Source organism: Papio anubis, chromosome 12 (genome assembly GCF_008728515.1).
Source record: "Papio anubis isolate 15944 chromosome 12, Panubis1.0, whole genome shotgun sequence".
NCBI classification, from domain to species: Eukaryota; Metazoa; Chordata; class Mammalia; order Primates; family Cercopithecidae; genus Papio; species Papio anubis.
Window position 1 is genome coordinate 92,319,864 of NC_044987.1, and position 19,417 is coordinate 92,339,280.

Consider the following 19,417-nt stretch of genomic DNA (forward strand, 5'->3'; position numbering starts at 1 on the left):
ATTGAGCAAGCAGTGGGTACGTGACTGGGGGCTGTATGCACCGGTAATCAGAAGGGAACAGAACAGGACAGGGATTTTCACAATGATTTTCCATACAATGTCTGAAATCTGTAGATAACACAAGCAGTTAGGTCAGGGATTGATTTTTAACTACCAGGCCCAGGGTGTGGTGCTGCGCTACCTGTCTCTGGATTCCATTTCTGCCTTTTAGTTTTTACTTCTTCTTTCTTTGGAGGAAGAAATTGGGCATAAGACAATATGAGGGGTGGTCTCCTCCCTTAAAAACACATTACAATGCCATAGTAATTAAAACAGTGTGGTGCTGACATAAAGACAAATGCGCAGACCAATGGAACAGGATAGAACGCCCAGAAATAATCCTTCATGTATATGGTCAACTGGTTTTTCTTCTGTTCTTTTGCACAAATGATTTTTGACAAGAGTGTCACAACCACATTATATGGAAAGGACAGTGTCTTCAACAAATGGTGCTGATAGAACAATATCCACTCATGAAAGTTTGAAGTTGGAACCTCACCTTACACTATATATTTTATCTCAAAATGGATTAAATACCTAAATATAAGACCTAAATTTATAAAACTCTTAGAAGAAGAAAATATAGGAGGAAAGTTTCATGACATTGTACTTGGCAATGATTTCTTGGATATGACACCAAAGGCACAGGCAATGAAAGTGAAAGTAGATACATGGGGCCGGGCGCAGTGGCTCACGCCTGTAATCCCAGCACTTTGGGAGGCCGAGGCGGGAGGATCACGAGGTCAGAAGATCGAGACCACCCTGGCTAACACGGTGAAACCCCGTCTCTACTAAAAATACAAAAAATTAGCCGGGTGTGCTGGCGGGCGCCAGTAGTCCCAGCTACTCGGGAGGCTGTGGCAGGAGAATGGCGTGAACCCAGGAGGCGGAGCTTGCAGTGAGCCGAGATTGCGCCTCTGCACTCCAGTCTGGGTGACAGAGCGAGACTCCGTCCCCCCTCCCAAAAAAAAAAAAAAGAAAGTAGATACATGGGACAACATCAAACTTAAAAACTTCTGCATACCAAAGGAAAGAACAAAATGCAAGGCAACCTACAGAATTAAAGAAAATAATTACAAATTATATATCTAATAAAAGGTTAATATCCAGAATACATAAAGAACTCCTGCAACTCAAAAACAAAAAAACAAGTAGCCCATTTAAAAAATGAGCAAAGCACCTGAACACGTATTTCTCTGAAAAAGATATATAAATATAAACAAGCATATGGATTAATGCTCATCATCACCAACCATTAAAGAAATGCAATTCAAAATCACAAGATATCACCTCACACCCATTAGGATGGCCACAGGAAGGGAAGGGATGGGACGGGGAGGGGAGGGGAGGGGAGGGGAGGGGAAGGAGTGGTGGCTGATGTCTGTAATTCCAGCATTTTGGGAGGTCGACGTGGGAGGATCACTTGAGCCCAAGAATTTGAGACCAGCCTGGGAAACACAGTGAGACTCTATATATTTTTTAAAAATTGTATAAAGATAAAGAAAATAAGTGTTGGTGAGTATGGAAAAACTGGAACACTTGTGCATTGCTGGTGGCAATGTAAAATGATTCAGTCACCATGAAAAACAGTAAGGATATTTCTCAAAAAACTAAACATAGAATTACCTTATGATCCAGCAATCTCACTTCTGGGTATATATCCAACAGATATGAAAACAGGGTCTAGAGATATTTGCATACCCATATTAATTACATTATTCACAATTACAAAAATGCCTAAATGCCCATTGACAGATGAACAGATAAAGAAAATACAGTATATCTATACAATGGAATATTATTCAGACTTATAAATACAAGGAAATCTTGCCATATATTACAGCCTGGATGAACCTTGAGGACATTATGCTAAGTGAAATCAGCCAGTAACATAAAGATAAATACTGTATGATTCTACTTATAGGAGATATATAGAATAGTCAAAATCATGGAAACAGAATTGTGATTCCTAGAGGTTGGGAGAGGGGAAAAAAGGAGTTGTGGGATAGATACAGACTTTCAGTTTTGCAAGATAAAAAGGTTCTAGAGATCTGCTACACAAGAAAATGAAAAATAGTTAACACTACTGAACTGTATACTTAAAATAGTTAAACAGCCAGCCTGGGCAACATAGGGAGACCCCCGTCTCTACAAAAAAAAATAGAAAAAATTAGCCCAGCATGTTGGTACATGCCTGTGGTCTATGCTACTTGAGAGGCTGAGGAGGGAGAATCGCTTGGGCCCAGGAGTTTGAGGCTGCAGTGAGCCATGATCATGCAGTTTCTCTCCAGCCTGGTGACAGAGCGAGCCTTTGTCTCAAAAAAAAAAAAAAAAAAAAAAAAATTAAGAGAGTAAAGTCTATACTATGTGTTTTTTACCGAAATTAATGGCCATCAGTTATAAAAGTTCTTGAGTTTGATATATTGATAAATTAAATTCTTTGGAAATTTCCTCTAATTCTTTGACCTTGATTTTAAAAGTGAGGATACCCTCCCTATCCACAGTTGACTGGGCTGGAAATAATAGAAATCATTTTTGATACTTTCCTTCTCTGACCACATCTAATCATCTACCTAGTTCTATACATTTTCTGAGTACCATACACATCAATTAATAGGTGCAGAAGAAATATGCATAGAAGAAAGGAAGGAAGAAATCTGTTCAACTTTCCCTTCCCCACCCCCATCTGATTTCCCTTCAGTACAAACTAATAATACTTTTTAGACCAAGTCCTCATCACCTGTCTCTTTCATGCTTGGCTGATCTCCTTGCCCCCAGATTATTCTTTTTTTTTTTTTTTTTTTTTTTTTTGTTTAAGACAGGATCTCACTCTGTCACCCAGGCTGGAGTGCAATGGCACGATCTCAGCTCGCTGCAACCTCCACCTCCTGGGTTCAAGCAATTCTCCTGCCTCAGCCTCCCGAGCAGCTGAGACTACAGGTGTGCGCCACCACGCCCAGCTAATTTTTGTATTTTTAGAAGAGACGGGGTTTCACCATATTGGCCAGGCTGGTCTCGAACTCCTGACCTCGTGATCTGCCTGCCTCGGCCTCCCAGAATGCTGGGATTACAGGCGTGAGCCACTGCACCTGGCTTGCCCCCAGATTCTTAATCCTCCAAACTAATCTGCACACTGTCACCAAAACTTGTCTCCTTGATTACCAGACCAGTCATGATGTGGCCCATCTTATATTTCTCACCTAGTTTCCCATTAGATCTCCCATCTCTATAATTATAGACACAACTCTGAAGCTACACAAGTTTTTTTCTTTGTTTTTGCTGAGCACACCATTTTAAGCATGCTTTCATGCTTTTATTGACCATATTTCTTCTGCCTACCCAGAAGTCTTCCTCCTCCCCTTCCTCTTCTATCCAGTAAACATCCTTTAACACTGGAGTTTAACATAGCTCCATAGAGAAGACTATTTTCCCTCAGACAGTCTGAGAAACTCCTCCTGTGATCCCAAAGAATTCTGAGTGTCCTGTATTATATCACTTCTCGCATGACCATGGAATTGTTTTTAGACATCTAAGCTGTTCCCACCAGATGGAAATTGAAAACAGGTAATAGTGTCCTATTTCTCTTTTCACACCTCAATCCTAGCACACTGTTAAGTACATGTTAGTTGCCTGATAATGCTTATTTATTTTTAACCTATCCATGTCTTTGAATCTAACTTGTATCTTTTGCAGACAGTATATTGTTGGATCATGCTTTTTTTAAAGTCATTCTGCCAATCTCTGTCTTTTGAGTAGAGTTTTTAATCCATTCATGTTTAATGTCATTATAATAAAGTGGGGTTTCTTTCTGACATTTTGCTATTTGTTTTCTAAAGGTTTATGTCTTTTTTTCTTTTTCCATTTTCCATTATTGCCTTTTTTGTGCTAAATAGATTTTCTAGTGTACCATCTTAATTCCCTGAGTTTTATGTTTGTTTTTGTTTGTTTTTGAGACAGGGTCTCCATCTGTCACCCAGGCTGGAGTGCAGTGGCCCAATCATAGCTGACTGCAGCCTCAAACTCTTGGGCTCAGATGAGTCTGCTCCCTTAGCAGCCTCCCAAGTAGCTAGGACTACAGGCACATGTTAACATGTCCAGCCATTTTTTATTTTTATTTTTATTTTGTAGAGATAAGGTCTCAACTGTTGCTTAGACTGGTCACAAACACCTGGTCTCAAGCAATCCTCCTGCCTTAGCCTCCCAAAGAAGCATTGAAATAACAGGTGTGAGTCACTATGCCTGACTCCCTGGGGCTTTTAACTATATATTTATTGAATTATTTTCTTAGTAGTTTCTCTGTAAATGATAATTAACATCTTAACTTAAAACAGCCTAGTTCAGATTAATGCCAATTTCATTTAAGTAATATATAAAAACATTTATCCAACATAGTTCCACTTTGTTCCCTTCCCCTTCCTTTGTGCTATTGTTACAGAAAATCTATTTTTATATGTTGAAAGCCCATCAACTCAGACCAGCACAGTTTTAAAACTACTGACTATTGTTTTATGCAACAAGATCAACACAGTTTTATAATTACTGACTATTGCTTTATGCAATTTTTCTTGTTTTTAGAGATGGGATCTTGCTATGTTCCCCAGGCTGGTCTTAAACTCTGAGGCTCAAGCAATTCTCCCACCTCAGCATCCTGAGGATTTAGGACTGTAGACACACATCACCAAAACCAGCTTAGTATTGAGTTTTTAAAAATGTGTTGATTCATATTTTTCATCAAATTGTGGTGAATTTTGTCTTTGTTTTGTGCTGCTATAATAAAATACCACAGACTGGGTAGCTTATAAACAACAGAAATTTATTTCTCATAGTTCTGGAGGCTGGGAAGTCCAAGATCAAGGTACCTGTATTTGGTGGCTGTTGAGAGCCTTCTTGCTATGCCTCAGCATGAAAGAAGGTGGCGGGCAAGCTGATATGAACAATGTGTCTTTACATGGCAAAAGAATGAAAGAAAGTAAACCTATTCCCACAAACTCTTTTTATAGTGGCATTAATCCATTCATGAGGCCAGAGACCTCATGATCTAAATACCTCCCATTAAGCCCCCACTCCCAACATTGTTGCACTGGGAATTAAGTTTCCAACACATACATTTTGGGGAAAATATTCAGACCATGGCATTCTAGTCATTATTTCTTCAAATATTCTTTTAACTCCTTTCGCTCTCTACTCTCTCTCTGGCCACCCCATTAAGGGCATCTTCATACACCTGATGATGTCCCACAGGTCTCTCAGCCTCTGCTCATTTTCTTATTTCTTTTTCTTTCTATTCCTCATACTGGATAATTTCAATCAATCTATCTTCAAGTATGCTGATTTTTACTTCTTCCAGTTCAAATATGCTGTTGAGTCCCTCTTGTGAATTTTTCACTTGAGTTATTATGCTTTTAAACTCTCTCTCTTTTTTTTTTTTTCGAGACAGAGTCTTGCTCTGTTGCCCAGGCTGGAGTACAGTGGCATGATCTCGGCTCACTGCAGCCTCTGCCCCCTAGGTTCAACTGATTCTCATGCTGCAGCCTCCTGAGTGGCTGGGATTACAGGCATGCGTCACCATGCCTGGCTACTTTTTGTATTTTCAGTAGAGACAGGGTTTTGCCATGTTGGCCAGGCTAGTCTCAAACTCCTGACTTCAAGTGATCCGCCTGCCTTGGCCTCCCAAAGTGCTGGGACTACAGGCATGAGCCACGGCGCCCAGCCCCAACTCTATTTTATAATTTCTGTTTCTTGATATCCCGTATTATGTAAGATATTATTCTTATACATTCCTTTAATTCTTTAAACATCTTTTTGTCTAATTCCATGAATATATTTATAATGGGTGAATTGAAGTCTTTGGGCTTCCTCAGGGTCAGTTTCTACCGACAATTTTTATCCTATACATTTGTTTTCCTTTCTTATTTCTTTGCATGTCTTAATTTTTTGTTGATAATTAAATATTTTAAGCACTATAATGTGGTAAATCTGGATATATACTCACCCCAAGCCAGGTTTTTCTGTAGTTTGTGTTTGTTCTGGTTGCTGCTGCTATTTGTTTAGTAACTTTCCTGGTATAATTCTATAAAGTTTGTAGTATTTACCATGTGTGGCCACTGAAGGCTCTGCTCATTTAGCTCAGTGACCAGCTAATGATTGCACAGACATTTCCTTAAATGCTTTGAACCAATGAGTCTTCCGCCCTCTACCAAGGATCTCTATGTGTATTTGGGCACGCTATCAATGCTTTGCAATTTATAACTCTGCCTTCATTTTCACTTCCTGCTTGTGCAGCACCTACAAGTCAGCCAGAGGTGAGAGATTAGAACCTTCTCAGGTTTTTTTCTGGACATGTATACAGTGTGCAAATGCACATGGCCTTCTATATCTCTAGAATATTCCAGTTTTTCCTGTTGTTGTTATTCTTGTTGTTGAGACAGGGTCTCACTCCTATTGCCCAGGCTAGAGTGCAGTAGGTGCAACTTTAGCTCACTGCAGCCTCGATCTCCAGGGTTCAAGTGATTCTCCCATCTCAGCTTCCCGGGTAGCTGGGACTACAGGTGTGTACCACTACAGCTAATTTTTTGTATTTTTAGTACAGATAGAGTTCCGCCATGTTACTCAGGCTGTCTCAAATTCCTGGGTTCAAGCGATCCTCCCACTTGATCCCCCAAAGTGCTGTGATTACAGGCGTGAGCCACAGAGGTTTTTTTTTTTTTTTTTAATGTCCTACTTTTATTTTAAGTTCAGGGATACATGTACAGGATGTACAGATTTGTTAGGTAAACGTGTGCTGTGCTGGTTTGTGCAAAGATCATCCTGTCACCTGGGTATTAAGCCCAGCAACCAGTAGCTGTTCTTCCTGATGCTCTCCCTCCTTTCACCACCCACCCTCCAACAAGCCCCAGTGAGTGTTGTTTGCCCCCCATGTGTCCGTGTGTCCTCATCATTCAGCTCCCACTTATAAATGAAAATGTGGTATTTGGTTTTGTGTTCCTGTGTTCATTTGCTGAGGATAAAGGCTTCCGGCTCCACCCATGTCACTTCAAAGGACGTGATCTTGTTCCTTTATTTGATTGCAAAGTATTCCATGGTGTATATGTACCACGTTTTCTTTATTCAGTCTCATTGATGGGCATTTAGGTTGATTTCATGTCTTTGCCATTGTGAATAGTACTGCAATGAACGGACACATCCACGTATCTTTATATTAGAATGATTCATAGTCCTTTGGGTATATACCCAGTAATGAATTGCTGGGTGAAATGGCATCTTTACCTGCAGGTCTTTGAGGAATCGCCACACTGTCTTCCATAATGGTTGAACCGATTTATGCTCCCACCAACAGTGTAAAAGTGTTCCTTTTCTCCACAACCTCACCAGCATCTGTTGTTTTTTCTTTTTACTTTCTAATAGTAGCCATTCTGACTGGTGTGAGATGGTATCTCATTATGGCTTTGATGAACATTTCCCTAATAAGTAGTGATATTCAGCTTTTTTTCATATGTTTGTTGGATACATGTATGCCCTCTTTTGAGAAGTGTCTGTTCATGTCTTTTGCCAACTTTTTAATGGGGTTGTTTGTTTTTCCTTGTAAATTCGTTTAAGTTCCTTATAGATGCTGGATATTAGACCTTTGTCAGATGGATAGATTGCAAAAACTTTCTCCCATTCTGCAGGCTGTTTACCCTGTTGGTGGTTTCTTTTGCTGTGCAGAAGCTCTTTAGTTTAATTAGATTTCATTTGTCAATTTTTGCTTTTGTTGCAATTGCTTTTGGCATCTTCATCATGAAATCTTTGCCCATGCCATCTCCTGAATGGCGCATTGCCTAGGTTTTCTTCTAAGGTTTTTATAGTTTTTGATTTTACATTTAAGTCCTTAATCCATCTGGAGCTGATTTTTGTAATGTGGTGTAAGGAAGGGGTCAAGTTTCAGTTTTCTGCATATGGCTAGCTAGTTCTCCCAGCACCATTTATTAAGTAGAGAATCTTCTCCTCATTGCTTGTTTTTGTCAGGTTTGTCGAAGATCAGGTGGTTGCAGGGGCATGGTCTTATTTCTGGGTTCTCTATTCTGTTCCATTGGTCTATGTATCTGTTCTTGTACCAGTACCATGTTGTTTTGGCTACTGTAGCCCTGTAGAATAGTTTGAAGTTGGGTAATGTGATGCCTCCAGCTTTGTTCTTTTTGCTCAGGATTTCCTTGGCTATTTGGGCTCTTTTTTGATTCCATATAAATTTTAAAATATTTTTTTTCTTATTCTGTGAACAATGTTAATGGTAGTTTAATGGGAATAGCATTGAATCTATAAACTGCTTTCAGCAGTATGGCCATATTCATGTTATTAATTCTTCCTATCTATGAGTGTGGAACGTTTTTCCATTTGTTTGTGTCATCTCTGATTTATTTGAGCAGTGGTTTGTAGCTCTGCTTGAAGAGGTCCTTTACTTCTCTTGTTAGCTGTATTCCTAGGTATTTTTTTTCTTTTTGTGACAATTGTGAATGGGAGTTCATTTGTGATTTGGCTCTCGGCTTGCCTGTTGTTACTGTATAGGAATGCTAGCAATTTTTGCATATCGATTTTGCATCCCGAGACTCTGCTTTAGTTGCTTATCAGCTTAAAAAGCTTTTGGGATGAGATGATGGGGTTTTCTAGACATAGGATCACATCATCTGCAAACAAATTAGTTTGACTTCCTCTCTTCCTATTTGAATATCCTTTACTTCTTTCTCTTGCTTGATTGCTCTGACCAGAACTTCCAACACTACATTGAAGGGAGTGGTGAGAGAGGGCATCCTTATCTTGTACCAGTTTTCATCAGTACAATATTGACTGTGGGTTTGTCATATATGGCTTTTATTATTTTGAGGCCTGTTTCTTCAATACCTAGTTTATTGAGAGTTTTTAACAAGAAGGGATGTTGAATTTTATCGAAGGCCTTTTCTGCATCTATTAAGATAATCTTGTGGTTTTTGTCTTTAGTTCTGCTTATGTGATCAATCACATTTATTGATTTGCATATGTTAAACCAACCTTGCATCCCGGGGATGAAGCCTACTTGATCATGGTGGATAAGTTTTTTGATATGCTGCTGGATTCAGTTTACCAGTATTTTGTTGAGAATTTCTGTTTCAATGTTCATCAAGGATATTGGCCTGGAGTTTTCCTTTTTTGTTGCAACTCTGCTAGGTTTTGGGATCAGGATGATGCTGGTCCCATAGAATGAGTTAGGGAGGAGTCCCTCCTTTTCAATTTTTTGGAATAGTTTCAGTAGAAATAGTACCAGCTCTTCTTTGTGCCTCTGGTAGAATTCAGCTGTGAATCCATCTGGTCCTGGGCTCTTTTGGTTGGTAGATTACTTATTCACTGCCTCAATTTCAGAACGCGTTATTGGTCTATTCAATGATTGAATTTCTTTGTGGTTCAGCCTTGGGAGGGTGTGTCTAGGAATTTATCCATTTCTTCTAGATTTCCTAGTTTATGTGCACGGAGGTGTTTATAATGTTCTCTGATGGTTGTTCATATTTCTGTGGGGTCGGTGATGATATTCCCCTCATCATTTCTGATTGTGTTTATTTGAATCTTCTCTCTTTTCTTTTTCTTTTCTTTTTTTTTCTGAGATGGAGTCTCACTCTGTCGCCAGGCTGGAGTGCAGTGGCACGATCTTGGCTCACTGCAACCTCCGCCTCCTGGGTTCAAGCAATTCTCCTGCCTCAGCCTCCCAAGTAGCTAGGACTACAGGCCAGCACAACCATGCCCAGCTAATTTTTGTACTTTAAGTATTAGAGATGGGGTTTCACCATGTTGGCCAAAATGGTGTCGATCTCGACCTTGTGATCTGCCCACCTCAGCCTCCCAAAGTGCTGGGAGTCACCGTGCCCTGTGAGTCACTGCACCTGGCCCTCTCTTTTCTTCTTTATTAGTCTAGCTAGTGCCTATTTTATTACTTTCTTCAGAAAAACAGCTCCTGGATTTTTTTATTATTCAAAGAGTGTTTCATGTCTCTATCTCCTTCAGTTCAGCTCTCATCTTGGTTATTTCTTGTCTTCTGCTAGCTCTCGGGTTTGTTTGCTCTTGGTCCTCTAGTTCTTTTAGTTGTGATGTTGTGTTGTTCACTTGAGATCTTTCTAGCTTTTTGATGTGGGCATTTAGTGCTATATATTTTCCTCTTAACACTGCTTTAGCTGTGTTCCAGAAATTCTGGTTCATTGTTTCTTTGTTCTTATTAGTTTCAAAGAACTTCTTAATTTCTGCCTTAATTTCATTATTTACCCCAAAGGTATTCATGAGCAGGTTGTTCAATTTCCATGTACTTATGTAGTTTTGAGTGAATTTCTTAATCGTGAGTTCCAATTTGATTGAGCGGTGGTCTGAGAGACTATTATGATTTCAGTTATTTTGCATTTGCTGAGGGTTGTTTTGCTTCCAATTATGTGATCAATTTTAGAGTAAGTGCCATGTACCGATAAGAAGAACGTATATTCTGCTGTTTTTGGGTGGAGAGTTCTGTGGATATCTATCAGGTCCACTTGATCCAGAGCTGAGTTCAGGTCCTGAATATCTCTGTTAATTTTCTGTCTTGATCATCTGTTTAATATTGTCACGCAGCTTTGTTAAAGTCTCCTTCTATTATTGAGTCTAATCTTTGAAGGTTTCTAAGAACTTGCTTTATGAATCTGGGTGCTCCTATATCAAGTGCACATATATTTAGGATAGTTACTCTTTCATAGAATTGAACCCTTTTCCATTATGTAATGCCCTTCTTTGTCTTTTTTTTACCTTTGTTGATTCAGAGTCTGTTTTGTCAGAAACTAGGATTGTACTTCCACTTTTTCTGTTTTCCATTTGCTTGGTAAATTTTCCTCCATCCCTTCATTTTGAGCCTATGTATGTCTTTGCATGTGAGATGGGTGTCTTGAAGACAGCATACTGACGGGTCTTGGTTCTTTTTTTTTTCCTCTGTTGCCAGGGCTGGAGTGCAATGGTGCTATCTCAGCTCACTGCAAGCTCTGCCTCCCGGGTTCATGTCATTCTCCTGCCTCAGCCTCCCAAGTAGCTGGGACTACAGGTGCCTGCTACCATGCCCAGCTAATTTTTTTTGTTTGGATTTTTAGTAGAGACAGGGTTTCACCATGTTAGCCAGGATGGTCTCGATCTCCTGACCTCGTGAACTGCCCATCTCAGTGTCCCGAAGTGCTGAGATTATAGGCATGAGCCACCATGCCCGGCCAGGTCTTGGTTCTTTATCTAGCTTGCCACTCTGTGTCTTTTTTTTTTTTTTTTTTTTTGATATGGAGTCTCGCTCTGTCACCCAGGCTGGAGTGCAGTGGTGTGATCTCAGCTCACTGCAACCTCTGCCTCCTGGGTTCAAGCGATTCCCCTGCTGCAGCCTCCCGAGTAGCTGGGACTACAGGCGCACACCACCATGCCCAGCTAACCACTCTGTGTCTTTTGATTGGGACATTTAGCACATTTTCTCCTTTGCCTGTGAAGCTTAGTTTGGCCAGATATGAAATTCTGGGTTGGAAATTCTTTTCTTTAAGAATATTGAATATTGGCCCTCAATCTGTTTTCACCGAGAGGTCTGCTGTTCATCTGATAGGCTTCCCTTTGTAGGTGACCTGGCCTTTCTCTCTGGCTGCCCTTAAGAGTTTTTCTTTCATTTAGATCTTGGAGAATCTGATGATTATATGTCTTGAGGATGATCTTCTTGTGGAGTATCTTATCTTACTGGGGTTCTCTGCATTTCCTGGATTTGAATGTTGGTTTGTCTTGCTAGGTTGGGGAAGTTCTCCTGGATGATATCCTGAAGTATGTTTTCCAAATTTGTTCCATTCTTCCTGTCTCTTTCAAGTACCCCAATCCATCATAGACCCATCGATCTCTTTACATAATGCCATATTTCTTGGAGGTTTTGTTCATTCCTTTTTATTCTTTTTTCTCTATTCTTGTCTGCCTGTCTTATTTCAGAAAGATAGTCTTCAAGCTCTCAGATTCTTTCCTCTGCTTGGTCTATTCTGCTATTAATACTTGTGATTGCATTGTAAAGTTCTTGTAGTGTTTTTTTCAGCTCTGTCAGCTCAGTTATGTTCCTCTTTAAACTGGCTATTTTGGCTGTCAGCTTCCCATTGTTTTATCATGAGTCTTAGCTTCCTGGCGTTGGGTTACAACATGCTCCTTTAGCTCAGTGAAGTTCATTTTTATCCATATTCTGAAGCCTCTTTTGTCATTTCAGTCATCTCAGCCTCAGCCTAGTTCTTAGCCCTTGCTGGAGAGGTGTTGTGGTCATTTGGAGGAAAAGGGACACTCTGTCTTTTTTAATTTTCAGAGTATTTGCATTGATTCTTTCTAATCTTTGTGGACTTATCTACCTTCAATCTTTGAGGTTGCTGACCTTTGCATGGGGTTTTTGTGGGTACTGTTGTAGTTGTTTTCTGTTTGTTTGTTTTTCTTTTAACAGTCTGGCCACTCTTCCATAGGGCTGCTGTGGTTTGCTGGGGGTCTGCCCCAGACCCTAGTTGCCTCGGTTTTTCCCGTACCCGGAGGTATTACCAGTGAAGACTGCAAAACAACAAAGATGGCAGCCTACCCCTTCCTCTGGAAGCTTCGTCCTGGGGGTGCTGACCTGTTGCCAGCCTGAAGGTGCCTATAGGAGGTGGCTGGAGACCCCAGTTGGGAGGTCTTACCCAGTCAGGAAAAATGGGATAAGGGACCCTCTTAAAGAAGCAGACTGGCTGCTTTTTGGTAGAGCAACTGTGCTGTGTTGCAGATCCCTTCGGTCCCCAATTGATTTGGGCTCTCCAAGGCCCATAGGCTGGACTAGCTGATAAGCCTAAACAGCCAAGGTGGCAGCCTGCCCTGCTCTCCAGGAACTCTGTCCCAGGGAAAAATTAGAGCTTGGTTGGCAGTAGAACATGGGCAGAGGTGGCTGGAGGCCCTGGCTGGGAGGACCTGCCCATAAGGAGTGGATCAGGGTCCCACTTAAAGAAGCATTCTGGCCATACTTCAACAGGATAGCCTTGTTGTGCTGGGAACCACCTCTGCTCCATCATCTTGGACTCTTCAAACCCCTGGCTGGAATGGCTGAGTCGTCCAGACAACCCAGGTGGTGGCCCTCTCCTCCCCCAGGCACTCTGTCCCAGGGAGAGATCAGATCTCTGTCCATAGAAAATGTGTGGGGCTGGTTGGAGGGCCCTACTGGGAGGTCTCACCCAGTAAAGAGAAATGGACTGGAGTCCGGCTTAAAGAAACAGTCTGGTCACAATCTGACAAAGCAGCTGTGCTGAGCTGAGCTTATCCAGACTGTTTGGACTCTCCAAAGCCCACAGGCTGGAATGGTTGAGTCAACCAAACAGCAGAGATGGCAGCTGCCCCTCCTCCTGGGGGGCGCTATTCCATCTTAGGCAGGCTCTACCCTATTGTTAGTGGCTGGCTGGATGGAATTCAAGCCAGTGGGTCTTATCTTGTGAGGTGTTATGAAAGTGGGGCTCGCAGAACTACATTGCTTGGTTCCATGGATTCAGTTCCCTTCCTAGGGATATGTACAGGCCACCTTGCCAGGGATCCTGGGGCCAGAGTATGTAAAACTCCTGGGTCTCTGTGTGTGCCTGAGTGGCTGCTCTGCTGAGATGCCACACAGTTCTGTGTATCAGACCCAAGGCCCTGGTGGTGTGGGCTCACGAGGGGATCTCCTGATCCACAGGTTGCAAAGATCCGTGGGAGAAGCGTGGTTTCCCAGGGCCACACAATCACTCCCACTTCCCTCAGCTGAGGGTGAGGGTTCCCTTGGCTTTGTGTCACTCCCACGTGGGCCGTCACCCCACCCTGCTTGAGTTGTTTCCCTGATCAGTCCCAGTGAGAGTACCTGAATATTTCAGTTGAAAGGTGCTGTATTCACTTGCCCCTTTCATTCATCTCCATGAGTGCTGTGGACCGCAGCTACTTCCATCTTGGCCACCAGCCCTACAGAGGTTTTCAAAGCTCCTATGGACATCTCATTCCCTAGATTTTCCTTTAAAGTTTTTTTTTTTTTTTAGCCAGCTTCTTGTTTGCCCCAACTGATATAACCATTTCAGGCCACGGCTGCTAGGCTGCTGCTTTTCACAGATATTATGGTTTCAAGATTGCTGGTCTTCAAGACTACCATGGAGCTGGGAGCGGGGAGTGGATTGAAATAGGGCAAGTTAAACACTACAGATCTCACTGTCTGAGATTTCGCCATCTTTCTTCAATAAGCACTCCTCAGATTGTTAAATGTCTTTGGTTTTTTTCTAGAGTTCTGAAAAACTAGAGAATGTTTGCCAGTGACCTCATTGCTTTTATGGAGAAATAAGTTTTTGGAAGTCCTTACTCTGTCATTCTGGAAGTGCTTCCCAATAAATGTTTATTTAATTATGAGGAATCACATTACATGGAGGCTTCACTTACAGTCTCATAACACACACACACATACACACACACACACGCCAGAAAACAAGATTTACAAAGGAAGCAAAATTGCAGTTCCAATCCAAAATTGTCCAAGTCCTAATTTATAAGTTTCCTTTTAATATTTACTTAATTTACTTCTATTAGGCTGTCTTATTTACGCCATTTATTAAAATCCTACCACTACAGATAGTTAGTTACAGACCTTAGTTAAAAGCATAGAAAGAACGCCTGATTTCACACATCCAAATGACCCTTTTAATTTCCAAAGGCCTTGTCAAATATTTTGGTCAATGACCCAAAGAAATGTAAACTAAAAGTAACAGGCATTTAAACACCACAAAAATGCTAATATGAGTTACTTTGAAAAAAAAAAAAATCTATATATATATTTATTTAAATGGTTAAGTGAATTTCAGTATATTTATGTGATAAAAGAATGCCTAGCCTATAAAAATGTTTTATTAAAAAGTCTGTAATATGTTCTAGCATTAAGCAAAAAAAGCAAATGCAAAATTTTATATACAGTATGACCTCAGTTGCATAACACATCATTAAAAATTTTTTTCAATGCCTTAAATGTTAATAATGCTTGTTTCTAAATATTCTAAATAGTGAAATTTTTTTTTTTTTTTTTTTTTGCAATGGAGTCTCGCTTTGTCACCAGGCTGGAATGCAGTGGCACAACCTCGGCTCACTGCAACCTCCGCCTCCCGGGTTTAAGCGATTTTCCTGCCTCAGCCTCCCAAGTATCTGGGGTTACAGGTGCATACCACCACCACACCCAGCTAATTTTTGTATTTTTAGTAGAGACAGGGTTTCACCATATTGGCCAGTCTGGTCTTGATCTCTTGATCTCGTGATCCGCCCGCCTCGGACTCCCAAAGTGCTGGCATTACAGGTGTGAGCCACCGTGCCCAGCCTGAAATTTTTCATTATACATTTCTTTCAAATGTTCTACAATATGCAATTATTTCTGTTAAGCAATAAAAAGTAAACTCTTAAACTTTGCTTAAAACACAACTCCTTTCCTTTCCCAACTTTCAATCATAATGCTGGCTGACCATGGGGATCTGGAGAAAGAGTGATTTACCAAGTTACCATTTGTTAATGGCAGAGCCAGGACTAGAAACAATCCTCTTACCTTCAAGTCCTCATACTTCTCTGGCTAGAGCGAGCAGGTTCTTCTGTCTGTACCCACTGGTGTTTTCAGGTTGCTGGCTTCTTCAGCTTTGTCTGGGCGATATAAGGTGAAAAGAAAACTCATCACCATGTCATTCTCGGGTCCCAAGGCCCCTAGTCGGTCTGTCTTCTCTTCTCCATCCTTCAGAGTCCAGGTATGTTTGTTTTATAGATAGCAGCTAGGGTTTTTAGTTGTACTTAGCAGAAGGAATGGGGAAATGTATTTCTATTACATCTTCCTAGAAATAGAAGTCTGTACCTAATTTTCAATTTGTACTTTTATCATCACTGACACCAACCACTGTCATTGTCATTGTTGTCATAGTCCCCTCTTGCCCCTCCCCCTCTTCCCCTCTTTTTTTTCTCCCTTCCCTTCCTTATTTTTGCTTAATTTTTTAATTTTTTAAAAGCCAGTCAAATTTAGCAGTGGGGGGCTGTAAACCAACTTTAGTAACACTAATGTTAATAAGTTCTGATAACCCACTCCCATCAGACCAACCTTTCTTCTTTTCTCAAATATGGCCCACAAATCTGTAGTAAGTTTCAGGCTCCACAGAACCTGAATCCACCTCTGGTATCTGGCACATTATAAGACCTCAATGAATATTTTTTGAATGCATAAATGATTAGACCCCATATAAAGATCTCATGAAATTACAGTAATAAACAGTGAATCCTAGAAAAAATGGTTCCCTTGAAACATTAAAAAATTACAAGGAACAAAAGTCTAATTTGAAACATCTCACAAGCAGTGAAGATAACCAGGTGTCTTCAGTATCTTGATATTTTGGGTAATGCCTTTAGGCTTTGGGGAAAAAAAAAAAATCAAAAAGAATTTCCAGAAAAAAAAAACAAAAAACAGCTAAACAGTGACGCATTGAGGATGCTGCTTAAGGGTTCTCAGGTGTAGTTATTACCACTGCAAGTCGTCACCTTTCCTCTAAACCCTCATGTAAGTCTCACTGATCATCTATTCCAGCAGCCCCCAATCTACCTGCATACTGAAATCACTTAGAGAGCTCATTCCTAAGTGCAGAAGAGATGGAAAGCTTTCGAACACATCCTACCAGGAATTATTGAAGTATATACCTCAGGATTTCCAAGCACCAATTTATAACTGGCCCCTGTCAAACTACAACTGAAAAGACCAAAGGAATTTATAAACAAAGGGGGAAAATCTGCATCAATAAAGAGGATGTGAACCAAATGCTCCAAATTTTAAAATGTCTGCTAAGCAGAGTATTGAATCACACCAGAGTGAAGAAAGACACCAGATCTGATGTTTAACTTCTCTTCCAAAGAAAGCAGGATATTTGTATGGTAAGTAAATAGAGGAGATTTGACAGAATCTAACTATCAACCCCTAACTTAGAGGAATAATGAGAGGCAGAAAGGATAGGTCACACGACTTTAGGGAGCAGTCCAACTGAAACACCCTCTCCAAACTCAAAAGGCCTTTGAAAGTCACAGGAGGCAGAGGGCCTGAGTCTAAGCATGTTCACATTAAACACTAGCCAACAGGTGAGAGGGTGTTTCCCCACCCAGGAGGAAATTACGACAGGAAAGACACTGAAAACACCATATGTATGAGTGAAAACTGGACCACATGAAAAGCTGGAAAGCTGATCCTGATATAGAGATTTTACTAAACATAAGAAAGAAACTCTGAGGACGTTAGACTGTAGACCTGGTCATGTTAACTTATGCCAATGTGCTCTCTGGCCAAAGATCTGAGAGAAGGTACTCAACAACACAACAATATATAATGTGGGGACCCAAGGAGGATCTCTTTCTCCTGTTTTTAAGCAAAATTGCATAGACCTCTCCTCTTTCAAGAAAGAAAGAAAAAACTCAAAATGGAACTTGTGGGACAATTCTGCAATGTAAGAAATCCTGGTAGCAAAGGGAAAATCGTCTGCATTCTTTATTGCATCAAAGATTCATTGCATGCCTACTGTATGCCAGGCACTATTCTAGGTGCTTGGGATATGTCAATGAGTCTTGACCACATGGAGATTATACTGGGAGAGGGAGAGGACAGACAATAAAAAATAGGTATGATACTTTTTTAAAGTCAGTATATGTATTGAAAGGGATAAGAATGTGGAAAAGAGAAAAAGACCAGGATATAGAGTATCTGGAGTGCTGAGGGATAGCTGTGGGAGGTGGGATCACGGTTGCAATATTTACATAGGATTCTTAAGGAAGTCGTCATTGGTAAGGTGACATTTGAGCCAGGATTTGAAGAATATGAGTTAGCCATGGTTATTGGGGAAAAGAACATTTAAGGCAGAATGAACAGATGTCTGGAGGCCTTAAAGGTAGGAATGTATGCCTGATGTGTTAACAGATAGCAAGGAAGCTAATGTGGTTGGAATGGAATGAGGGAAGTGTAGAGTTAGGCAGTCTTTGCTGGGTTTTGAGCCAAAAAGATGATAATCTGACTTATGTTGTTTTTTTGTTTTGTTTTGCTTTTTTGAGACAAGTTCTCACTCTGTTGCCCAGGCTGGCAATTATGGCTGACTCCAGCCTCCACCTCCAGGGCTCAAGTGACCCTCTCACCTCGGTCTCCTGAGCAGCTGGAACTACAGGCGTACACCAACATGCCCAGCTAATTTTTGTCTTTCTTGTAGAGATGGGGCTTCGCCATGTGGCCCAGGATGGTCTCTGTGACTTATGTTTTAAGGACTACTCTTGCTGCTTTGTTAGGAAACTAAAAAGGGTGGCACAAAGAGGAAAAAAAGCAAGAAGACCAATTAGAAAGGTACTGCAGTAATCCAGGTAAGAGGTGACTGTTACTCAGGCCAGGGTGGTAGGATTACAGGTTGTGGCATTCACAAAAATTATTGCAAGCCAATTATGAACCAGATTCTGAACTAATAAGTACTAAGGATATAGCAGTGAAGAGAAAAGATAAAAATCCCTCCTGTCTTGGAATTTACATTCTGTGAAAAAAATCCCTTATTAGGTAAAAGGAAACTTGATGAGGTGTAAGAGGAATATCCCTCAAAATGTGCTTCTTTGAAATTCTCTATTTTAATCGTCTGCAGTGTATGTTAAAAATGATGCAGGGGGGGGCAGGGCCGGGCGTGGTGGCTCACACCTGTAATCCCAGCACTTTGGGAAGCCAAGGTGGGCAGGTTCAAGACCAGACTGGCCAATATGGTGAAACTCCGTCTCCATTAAAAATACAAAAATTAGCTGGGCGTGGTGGTGCACGCCTGTAATTCCAGCTACTCAGGAGGCTGAAGCAGGAGAATCACTTAAACCCAGGAGGTGGAGGTTACAGGGAGCTGAGATTGTGCCACTGCACTCCAGCCTGGGCAACAGAACAAGACTCCATCTCAGGGAAAAAAAAAAAAATGATGCAGGGGCCAGGCGCCATGGCTCATGCCTATAATCCCAGCACTTTGGGAGGCCAAGGTGATTACCCCTCATACAATTGCTTGAGTTCAGGAGTTCAAGACCAGCAGGGGCAACAAAGTGAGACCCTGTCTCTATAAAAAATACAAAAATTAGTCAGGCTAATTTTACTCGGGAGGCTGAGGTGGGAGGATGACTTGAGCCTGGGAGGCAGAGGTGTGGCAGTGAGCTGAGATCACACCACTGCACTCTAGCCTGGGCAACAGAACCAGACCCTGTCTAAAAAAAAAAAAAAAAAAAAAAGATGCAGACCAGGCACAGTGGCTCATGTACTTTGGGAGGCCAAGGGGGAAGATCTCTTGAGCCTAGGAGTTCAAGACCAGCCTAGGCAACGGAGCGAGAACCCATCTCTACAAAG

The 19,417-nt window shown here is 41.1% G+C and overlaps 1 long non-coding RNA gene across 2 annotated transcripts in view; it reads right to left on the reverse strand.

Annotated features, from left to right (window-relative positions):
- LOC108581927 overlaps positions 1 to 19,417 on the reverse strand; it is a 117,527-nt gene that overhangs the window by 93,565 nt on the left and 4,545 nt on the right. For both annotated transcript variants that reach the window (XR_002517034.2, XR_001894847.3), the window contains exons 2-3: positions 18,199 to 18,349; positions 15,599 to 15,690 (exon numbers count right to left, since the gene is read on the reverse strand). This is a non-coding gene — a long non-coding RNA (uncharacterized LOC108581927). The remainder of the gene's footprint in view (positions 1 to 15,598; positions 15,691 to 18,198; positions 18,350 to 19,417) is intronic.